At 36.6% G+C, this 11,878-nt stretch overlaps 1 pseudogene; it reads left to right on the plus strand.

Moving 5' to 3' along the window:
- The first annotated feature begins 7,984 nt into the window (after window positions 1-7,984).
- LOC126008617 (F-box/WD repeat-containing protein 12-like) lies at window positions 7,985-9,785 on the plus strand (annotated as a pseudogene).
- The last annotated feature ends 2,093 nt before the right edge of the window (window positions 9,786-11,878 follow it).

Genomic DNA, 11,878 nt, shown 5'->3' on the forward strand with positions numbered 1-11,878 from the left:
ACTAAAATTTTAATTAATATTAAATCATCTATTTAGTATTTAAAAATCATCTTGTATTTAAGGTGATTGAAGATAACCTTCACCTTGTCTTCACTTTATCTATTAGTAGTATACCAATAACGGCTTCACCTGAATTGTAGTAGTTTAGTATTTTTTTCATTGTTTTGTATGTGTGTTCTATAACATCATATTCAATATTGAATATAGATTTTTTTCTCACACACTATTATCCTTCAGACACACAAATTTCCTACATATATTTCTTTTAATTTATGACTTGTAATTATTAACCCAGTGCCCCTCAGGGGTTAGATACTCCTGGCTACAAGATCAGAAATTGCTCCTGGCTTGGGGGACCATATGGGAAGCCAGGGAATCAAACTGTGGTTCGTTCTAAGCTAGTGCCAGCAAGGCAGATTCCTTACCACTCTGCTTCATCGCTCCAGCCCCTATTTCTATTATTTTAAACACTATTTGTAGTCACATCAGCATTCGCCATATTTTTTTACTTTACATCTTTGGGTCACACCCGGCAGTGCTCAGGGGTTATTTCTGGCTCCAGGTTCAAAAATTGCTCCTGGCAGGCACAGGGGACCATATGGGGCGCCGGGATTCGAACCAATGACTTCCTGCATGAAAGGCAAAGGCCTTACCTCCATGCTATCTCTCTGGCCCCTGAATTCTAAAATAAATACCATTTTATTAAAATTACATTTTTCTCTCTTTTAGCTTTTTTAGGGTGATGCTCATTTTCTTCGACAAAATAATTTACAAAGGGCCATTTAAAACCATTACTCTCCGGAAAATTTAAAAAAATGACCATGTCAAATGTTTTTTTATCTCATTTATATATGAGAAAACCCAAAATAACACAAACTTTAAGACCAACTTTTACCTAGACTTCTATGTCTGACTACATTATATTTGCTTTTTGGAAAATGATCCATTTGCTGGTAAGAAGTGGTTGTTATAAGTCTTTCTAATCTTTATGGAGAGAAAACTAGGTCACTCATAGCTGATCTGTTTTTAAATTTTTCTCTTAATTTTTTGTTTAATTGGTAAGCAACAGGTAGTATTTTTTTATTTCTCTACATAATATACTATTTACCCTACACTGGAGATTAAATCCCAGCATTATAATAGACTGATAAATAACAGATTTATAGGTCATAAGTTTATCCCACTGTTAACATAGTTGGCATGCAAATTGTTGTTTAAAACAAAACAACGTATGATTTTTATGAAGGCAAGGATTCAAAACTAAAAGAGAAAATTAGAAAATAAAAGGCTGAGGTCAGAAAGATAGCATGGAGGTAAGGCATTTGTCTTGCATACAGAAGGACAATTGTTTGAATCCCAGCATCCCATATGGTCCCCCGAGTCTGCCAGGACTGATATCGAGCATAGAGCCAGGAATGGTCCCTGAATGCTGCCAGGTGTGGCCCAAAAACCAAAATAAAAAAAAAAGGCTTTGGGGAAAACAATATATATATATATATATATATATATATATATATATATATATATATATATAATCTTACTTTGCATACACATATCATATATATTTTTGATAACTTTACTAATATATTGTTAGAATCAACCTTAAGTGGTTAAGAGGGATTCTCACCTCATGTTCTCAATTCTGGAAGACATATCTAAAAAGAATTGGTATTACTTAAAGAAAATATGATTAAGTTTTAAATCTTCCCATTATTTTCATACTAACAAGGATTGTATTAAAATATGGAAATATTTCAAGAAATACATTTTGAATTTTTTTGTCAATATTTTTTGTGATTGTTCAGAAAGTTAGATGTAGAATTACTGTCTAACCAAACACTTGAATTTCTGCATATTTTACTAAAAAAGCAATGAAAATTTATAAACTCATAGAAATTTACACATGCACACTCAAAAACCTGCTCAATCCTGTACATAAATGATTATGACTTCAAAAACAATTCACTGTCCATCTTTGAAAGAGTGAATAAAAATTAAATATATACATACAATGAAATGTTATTCCGCAATAAAATTAAATACTAACATAAGATTGCAATTTAACGTAAGAGTCTCAAAACTTTTATGCCAAATTTAAAAAACAAATATCAAAAAAGTCACATACTCCATGATGTATTCTGTAACTTATGCTCAGATAATAAGTCCACTGAGATAGAACGAGTAGAATTCACCAAAGGATGGGAAGAGCAGAAGTGACTAGCTAATGGTTATGATGAAGTAATTTAGTTTTAGAAACTATAGAGAACTTCTAGTTACACAACATTGTGAGTTGTATAAAATAGTATTAATTTAACATTTTAAAATGTGTTTCTTTTGCTGGGAGACAGTGTTTGTCATACCCAGCAGATCTCCGGGGTTACATTCTCTTGGTTCTATGCTCAGGGATCAATTTTGACAGTGCTCAAGGGACCAAATGTAGTGTCAGGAATGAAACCAGGGTTTATCACATGCAAGAAAAGTGCCACAACTTCTCTAAAATCACTCTAACCCCTGCACTTACAAGATTTTACTATTTTAAGTCACCTTAACAAAGTTAGTTTTAAAAAGTTAACATTATTGAGACTACATCCACTAGGAGTCACTATTTCCATTTAAAAAGATATGACTAATATTTTTTGGTGGAATAGGCAACTCAGCTTTGAAAATTCATATTCTGCTTATCTGGCATTATTACTTTTTTTTGGGGGGGGGAGGGTCCACACCCGGCAGCGTTCAGGGGTTACTCCTGGCTCCATGCTCAGAAATCACTCCTGGCATGCTCAGGGATGCCGGGATTCGAACTAATGACCTTCTGCATGAAAGGTAAACGCCTTACCTCCATGCTGTCTCTCCAGCCCCAGCATTATTATTTTCATTTATTTATTTTATTTTATTTATATAATAGCCGAGAGAAAGGGAGAGAAGAGAGAGAAAAGAGAGAAATGCCCAAGTTTCAAGGTCCAGAGTGATGATAGTAGAGAGTGGAGGGCACTTGATTTTTATGCACCTGGCCTTGAACCAGATCCAAACCCACCAGGAGTAATTCCTGAGTGCAAAGTCAAAAGTTAGTTCTCCCAGTACAGATGGTTGCCTCCCCCAAATAAAATAAAACCAAAAAGAAATAACACTTTCTTTTACAATGATCTCAGCAGAATACATACCCACAAAAAGGAGGGGTACAAAATCTTATGCTATGATCATTATTTTCTTATTTTTTTAAATCATCTGCACTCGCTTGACCAATAAAAACTTTCTTCCTCCATGTCCTATTAGTTTTTTTAAATCTTGTGTAATCTATCTGATTTATCTTTCATACTGACAACTATGAATCCCAATAAACATTGTGTTCCCCATTAATTAAGTTGGTATAAGGCTTCGTTTTCTTACATAAGCAGATCCATGCCCTATAGAAGATGGACCTTCACCTATGTACCCATTGAAGATTTAAGGTGTAAAGATAAAGGAGATTGGGTAATGAATTTTTTTTTAAATAAAACTGAAAAGAAACCCTAATTCACTGGCTCTATGTACCTTAAATATATCTGTGATAGACTTGTAATTCACATTGGTATCAATTAAAAAAAAAAAAAAAAACTAAGAAGAAAATGACTAGCCCAGGGCCCGGAGAGATAGCACAGAGGTGTTTGCCTTGCAAGTAGCCGATCCAGGACCAAAGGTGATTGGTTCGAATCCCGGTGTCCCATATGGTCCCCCATGCCTGCCAGGAGCTATTTCTGAGCAGATAGCCAGGAGTAACCCCTGAGCACCTCCGGGTGTGACCCCCCCCCCCCAAAAAAAAAGAAAATGACTAGCCCAGAAATAGCTCAAAATGCATAATGACCACATCTCTTTGAGATGCAAATAAGAGTTTTATGAATGGAAAAAGGCACCACCTTGAGAAGGCCAACACCCTTCAGAAAAGGAAATGTTCTAGGAGAATCTAAAAGTCATGCTTAATAATATGAAATAACCATTAAGAGTCTAAAGTATCTAAGATTATTTTTTTGTGACAACATCCAGATTAACTTCTTTCTATGGAGAGAATTTTAGATCAAGACCTTTAAAAGCAACCAATAGAGCATAGGGCCCAATAGGGTTCAAGGTCCAATAGGGATGCCCAGGGCTGGGAGGGGAAAAAGTCCAGTGTCTGAGGATGCCCAGGATTTGGGAGACCTCACCACCTAATTAGAAACCACGAACCTTCATAGATGCAATCCAGCAACGCAGATTTATTTGTCCTCAGAGCTCTGCGGTCCACTACAGTCTCCTGTCACAGCAGAATTTCTATCTGTAGTGAGACCCGGAGCATTCAAACATACAAGCATTTAAAGAAAATCATAGGGTAATGAGAACACAAATCAAAACTTTTCATTGGTTACATGCAAGTGTTGCAATTTTAAATCACCAATAAAAATCTCAGGAAAAGGCACTATTCCAGCCCCTTCATGATATCATTTGTTTCAGCCCTTGTTCTGATGTTTTTCCTAGATATGGGTATGTCTTCCAGGTGGTTACTAGCTGTGTTCTGATTTGGTATGACCTCCAGATGGTCACTAGGTGTGTTTTGATTTGGCATGAGGAGTGCCCATACTAATGGTTTTCCTAGATATGGGTAAGACCTCCAGGTAATCATAGGTGGGTCACTAGGTGTGTTCTGATTTGGTCTGGGCAGTGCCCCATGCTGTCAGGGCCATGAGGTCCTGTGTGGCCTGGGCGGAAGTGCTATCCCAAGATGTGGGCTGTTAAGAGGCGCTCTGGAATCCTGTTTAGACCTTAACAAGCCTGTGACAGAAGTGAGACCAGCATTAATCTTATACCGAGCCATCTCTTATATTTAATACCTTGCCCCATAGTTATTATGCTACATTCTACAGTGCCCAAGTTGTCCCTAGAAGATGCTTTTAATGTCAAAACATGTCTCCCTTGGGTGTCAGCACTTGAATATTTGCCTGTGTCTTTTATCTCTCTGGGCCTGCACCCAGCTAGCTTGGGGCCCGCCCTATGCAGTGTGAATCTGTCTGCTTGTCAAGTTGTTTATTTCAAGGCTAAAAGGGCAGAGGTCCTGAAATGGTCACCTATATGTCAACTAAAATTTCTTGAGACAAACATGAACAACAGCTTAATAGCATTATTATTATTCCTATTTAAATCCCACCTATTATTAGGAAATCGCTATTTTTATTGGAAACTATCACACTACTTGAAAATACATTAAAAGGGCTACTTAAAAGGAAAACCCTTCCAAACTTCTAACGTATCAAATACAAATTGGAAAAATTATTTTTAAACTACGAAAAGCCAGTCTTTGCATTTTACCCCTGTGGAAAACTCATTCTCTTAAGCATTTAAAATTTCCTTTCTCTCCCATCACATTTTTCAAAGAAAATTTCTTTAAATAAAACTACTTTACTTCATCAAGAAGAAAATTTCAATCATAGTGTATTAAAGACCTTGAGATTAGACCAGAAAACATAAAATTCATTGAGAAAAACATCAGCAAATCCCTAAAGTAAATAAACCTCAGAGATATCTGCCATTTTTGAGAAAAAAATAAAAGCAAAAATAAACAAATGGTGCTACATCAACTAAGATGTTTTTACATAGCAAAATAAAAATTAAATTAAAATTAAAATTAAAAGGCACTGGGCCAGAGCAGTGGCGCAAGTGGTAGGGCATTTACCTTGCATGCACTTACCTAGGACGGACCACAGTTCAATCCCCCAGCATCCCATATGGTCCTCCAAGCTAGGACCGATTTCTGACTGCATAGCCAGGAGTAACCCATCACCAGGTGTGGCCTAAAAACAAAAAAAACAAAAACAAAAAAAAATTAAAGGCACTCTACAAAATGAAAAAAAAATTGCACACAATACATCAGATAAAATATCAGATAAGGTTAATATCCAAAACATTAAGGCACTCACAAAGCTTATCAATAAAAATCCAATAGCGCCACACAAAAAATGGGGAGGAGATGAAACAGAAATTCCCCCAAATAAGACATATATAGTAGCATATAAAAAAGTGCCACCATCAATTATCAGAGACATAAAAATAAAACTTATGTGGCAGAGGTGAGATCTTGTTATTTCTCTTTTCCTCCCACAGTTACCTGGAACAGCTGGGAGACCTAAGACCAATAGTCTGCTATTTAGGACCTCAAATCTTGCTAGTTCCATTAAGAGGCCATCAAGCCATAACTGCCATCCACTTGGTCTGTCTAGTGTTAGGAGTTAATTTCTGCCGTTTATATTTTTGGTTATATTTTATCCCAAGTACTTTTATTACAGTCCGAGTACTCATTGTCATGGGACCCTTTTTGTATACATAGAAGTTAATCTGGGCATTGTCACAGGAAAATCATGCACTGTTAATGTCTCTTAAAAATCTCATAGATTTTCTATAGTAGTTTTTTTCTTCTTTCAGGAATCCACCCTCTCAGAGTGAATCCTGGATTTCTGCATCTGGATGGTGATTTCTCCTCTCCAAAGACCTCAGGATTTGCATATTAAAGGGATGTGATCTTCTGACCACAGGTTACTTCAGAAGGAAGTGGTAGAAGAAAAAAAAAAGAAAAAAGATGAAAAGAAACATATTTCTCTAACTAAACTCATCACTCTTTGTGGTGAGCTTCCTGAGGTGAGCTGTAAGAACCTGATAAAGAGCATGTGCCAGCACACCATTAGTCCAGAGAAAAAGACAAAAAAGAACAAATGTGAGATAATGAGAACTAAAGAAAGGAAATGAATTGAATTGCCTGGATACATCATGTTTAAGACCATCAGGCATATACCAAAGATGTGCTACCATATTATCAAGGGAAACTGAATAAAAGAGTGACAAATTATCTATATTCGTGATTTGGCATAAACTTCTAACTTTAATGTCATCATTATTGAGAGTTTTTGTTATATAAATAAAATATTGCTTTGTATTAAAAAAAGTACATTTTCAGGACCTTTACCTAACTACCTATAACAAACCCAAAATACAACTCTAGATGAATAGACCAAGAATTTGTGCTATGTATACACAGTGGAATACTGTAAGGAAAGATGTGATCATGCAGTTTGCTGTTACATGGGTGAAATTGTAGGATATCAGATTAAGTGAAATAAGTCTCTCTCATCTGCATAATAATGCATGAGACAATAGAATAGAGAGTTCAGTGATACTCAGCTGTCACTTCTGGCTCTCCACTCAGGACCCAACCTTAGCTTTTGAACCAACGATTGTTCTTGGGCTGGCCAGGTGCAATGGTACTGTCTTACCTGCTGTATTAGCTCCAGAAAAATATCTTAAAATTCCTGATCTTTAAAGAACAGAAAGATAAACCACTGACTTACCATAATTGTTGTTTGCTTTTTAGTTAACTGTGATCCATAATTTAGCAACTCACAAGTGTATTTTATTTCCAGAAGTGAACTTTCTCTATGCTTTAAAAGTTAATTTTCTGACTCATTACATTTAGCAAAAATATGAACTTAAAAGAATCTGGTATTATGATATATGATGCCCTTTCATAATAAAAGCAATCTTTTTTTAATATATTTGTAAGAGCTTCACATTGAAGAAGTCCAGAATAAATCATTGTGATATAAAAAGTATTTTGAGTTCCTAAATTTCCTTATCTTCCTTAAAGCAGAATCTCCCAAAAGATTTCAGTTGTCAATAATCAGCTCCCTCTGCAAGCAAATCTAATCTCTGAGACCAGAAGTCATAATCAAACCAAAACAAGCAGACTTCATACAATAAAAGATACTCTTTCATCTGCTATCTAAAGATCTATTTTAAAAAGAAGTCATTAATTTGTCTGTAAGTGTTCTTTCCCTCTTATTCTAAGTCATTTGTTCTGTAAGAAGTGCCACTCTGCCCTTTCCTGCTCCCCATTAAGATATGCCCCCAATTCAAGAACCTCCTTGACTCACATTTTTCTTTGTGAATCCCTATGAATACAAGTGTAATTTTTTTCTTTCTTACCAAGATGTCGTTTGTTCATTCAACTGCAAGTCCTCAAACACTAAAGATTTGAGGAAAGTTTGGACTTGTAGGTAATATTTAACATTATTAAATTGAAGACAATTGGGGGCCGGGCGGTGGCGCTGGAGGTAAGGTGCCTGCCTTGCCTGCGCTAGCCTTGGACGTACCGCGGTTCGATCCCCCGGCGTCCCATATGGTCCCCCAAGAAGCCAGGAGCAACTTCTGAGCGCATAGCCAGGAGTAACCCCTGAGCGTCACAGGGTGTGGCCCAAAAAACCAAAAAAAAAAAAAAATTGAAGACAATCAAAGTTGTATTCAAATAATAAAGTTGTATTCAAATGGCAGTCATATCCCAATCAAAAGTAATAATTATTACATAACATAATTATTTAAGAAAAATTATTTAGGGAGAACGTAGGTGGATGCCGTGTGCACATTGTGTCCCGGTTGCCTGAGTTGGTAGTGTTGAAACTCTTCTCCTTCCTGGATGCATTCATCTTTCTACAGGTTACCAAGGTGAACAAGTACTGGAAGAAGGTTGCAGAGACGGATTTCCTATGGAGAAACCTGTGTGTACAAAAATGGTTTTTCAATGAGTCCTTTTAGCTTCAGGGCACACAGACGTGGAAGCAGCTTTTCTTCTACTTCACAAAGAAGGAGCGTCAGATGTGGCTGGCAGAGCCTAAGGACTTTAACTTCAAAGAAACAAGAGGGAATATCGGCCACACGTTGGATGAGCAGGAAAAGTCAATCTTATGTACGGTGTCATCTAAGTGCGTGCTGCTTGCCTGGGACGTGCAGGAGGGCACTGCAATCTGGAGAAGTCCAGTCCAAAGATCTCGACTCTTGAATCTCACAACCCTCCCTCAGCTGTGCCTGTTATTCACTGTGGATTTGAAGGAATTGTCAAGATGTGGAATTGTTTGCACGAAGATGCTTTGGGTGTGATCATCATGCCTCATCCCTGTTCTTCCTTGGAAAGTTGTCTAACTGTGGAGGGACCATTCCTGATGGTGGGCAGCGTTAAAGGTGACATCTACACAATGACTGTGCCTGAGTTAAGGGAAGTTTCTAAGATAAACGCATTAACATGTAGTGTTGATTATCTACACTTCTCTCCTAACAAGAAATGGCTTTTTGCAAGTGGAACCCATCAAGCCACTTCACCTATGATATTTTTTATTGAGTGCTTACTGAGCTCAACAAGAAGCCACATTCCTGTGACTCTCATGGTCCCCTATTCAGCACACTGCAGAATCTCCTGGGCCGCAAGGAGACCAAACAGAATTGTAGTGATGTTCCGAAACAGCACTTTCAAAAAGACAGGGTTTATCACCTTCGACTTAATAGCTAAAAGGACTGAAGGCAGAATAATCACAAAAGAAAATCAGGTCGCAAGTTTCCAGTTGCCAGCCCATATGGAGAGTGCTATTTGGATGGGGGTCAGTGATGGGAATATGATTACCTTTGAGAGTGGACCCAGACTCTTCCTCTACACCATCCATGGCCACCTGATGAGACAATTTGACCCCCACATGATGACCATTGGCAGCTTATGGTCTGATTCTGTCCATTTGTTCACCACCACCATGGATAATTCTTTGCATATGTACATATGAGAAGAAGCAGGTGGTTGTCCATATCTCAAGAGTTGCTTTCATCTGCAATGCACAGGTCGTCATAGTGGCACACCAAACTGCTATGTCTCCAAAACCATCTGTGATATCAGGAGCATAGTGCACGTGGTGTCAAAATCCCATGAATCCAGCACTCTCTTGATGTATTTCTTGAAGAATTCCTTGTAGAAACTAATGAAATTAACTGTGTGTTGTCTTTAGTGTAATAAAGAGAATCGTGTTTGAAAAAAAAGAAAATTATTTAAGAAAAAAAATCTAATTTATGCCAAGAATACTAATAGTACATTTATTTGACCTTAATTTTCAGTAACTCAGGAATAATGAACTAGTGTTACCTCAGCCCCACTTATTGGAAGAAATTCTATTTATTCACCTATATAATACCTCAACTTATGACCCTCAGACTATCTTACTACTACTTAGTGTTCCATATGATTAACTCTTTAATATTTGACTTGTTTTTCATACCCTCCTGGACCTCCTGAAGACATTCAGTATTTTATCATTTAATAAAAATGCTGAAGATAGCTATAAGATGTTCAATAAATACTTAATATAAAAATAAAACTATTTCTAGGTCTACAAAATTGTATATCAACAAATTCCTTTATGTCAACATAAAAGAATCAATACTTTAACAGCAAAATAGTATTCAAATTAAACATACATATTAATAATTTTTATTTGATAGATATAAACTAATTGTTTATATATATATATATATATATATATATATATATATGTGTGTGTGGGGGGAGGTCAAACCCCTTGCTGGTGGTCTGCGAATCCAAAAGTAACTCCAAGAGAGAAAAATTAAACCTCATTCTTCCGTCCTCCTCCTGGAGGAGACCCCGGCAACAACAATTCGCCACAAATAATTCACTTCAGACAAAGAAGTTAGGGGAGCAAAGGTTTGGCAAAGAGAGTTTCTTGACAGTCTGACGCCAGCTCAGTCAGCCATCTGACCCAGCCGTCAGCTCTGGCAAAAAAGCCTTCAATAGCCTCCCCCACAAGCTCTTTTATTTCTCACTCAATCGCCCCCACCTGGAAGATCCAGGTGGGACGACAAGCACAGAACTAATAACATAGACTAATTCTAAGAATACTCTACATATAGGGACCAGAGAGATAGCATAGCTGCAGGGCATTTGCTTTGCACGCAGCAGACCCAAGGCATATGATGATTTAAATCCAGCCATTCCATATTGTCCCCTAACCTGTCAGGGGTGATTTCTGAGGGCAGAGCCAGGAGTAACTCCTGAGCATTGCCAGTGTGACCCCAAAAAACGATCCCAATATAATTTTTTAAAAAATCTATATATGTTTTTCAACTTTGCTTACCAAATTATTCTATTAATTTCTCTAGTCATTAAAAATTTTTGTTGAGGGGCCACAGCAATATGCAGTGGTAGGGTGTTTGCCTTGCACACAGCTGACCCAGTACAGACCTGGGTTTGATCCCCAGTGTCCCATATGGTCTCCCAAGCCAGAAGCGATTTCTGAGAGCATAGCTAGGAGTAACCCTGTCACCAGGTGCAGCCCCCCACCCCCAAAAAAAAGAAAATCTCTTGAAATTCAAAAAAGTTTTACTCATTTCTGATGCCCATTAGAGATTTTCAAAAGAATTAGGTTTTATGCTTTGCCTGTTGGAGGTTGGACTCAATTCCAGCACAGCATGGTCACCCAAACACTATCTGAAGCAACATCTAAACAGTGCTATTGTGAGAGCCTTCTGAGTAGCAACAAAAATTCTTGAAGAATTTAATATAAATATGAACTAGTTTCCAAGTTTTTATGTATGCAAACTTTTAGCAACACAATTATATGATAATATAATCATCTATCTTAAAAATAGTTTCATAGTTTTTTTCAGAAAAGTTATTTGTTTGTTATTTATCAACATCTTGGAACTTAGTAGATTTTTTTTCGTCTTGATTAAGTTGAGAAATAGTTTGTACTCAAAGTAGGAAATATATCAACTCTGCCACTTTTAAGTGACCCACTTGTAAAAAATATATATTTTAATGCCATCAATCTATTATAGTTTTTGAGTGACTAGTCCATTTTCTGAAGGCTTAAGTCAGAAAAAAATAAATAAAAATTTAAGTCCACCTTTAATTTTCATTGTATTAGCTACAGATATATATAGCTAATACTGTATATATGAATATGTATATATATATATATCTGTAGCTAATACTATTTATATATTTACAAATATCTATACATAGAACTTTCCATCTCCAGAAAAACTGGATATA

Source organism: Suncus etruscus, chromosome 5 (genome assembly GCF_024139225.1).
Source record: "Suncus etruscus isolate mSunEtr1 chromosome 5, mSunEtr1.pri.cur, whole genome shotgun sequence".
Taxonomy (NCBI): domain Eukaryota; kingdom Metazoa; phylum Chordata; class Mammalia; order Eulipotyphla; family Soricidae; genus Suncus; species Suncus etruscus.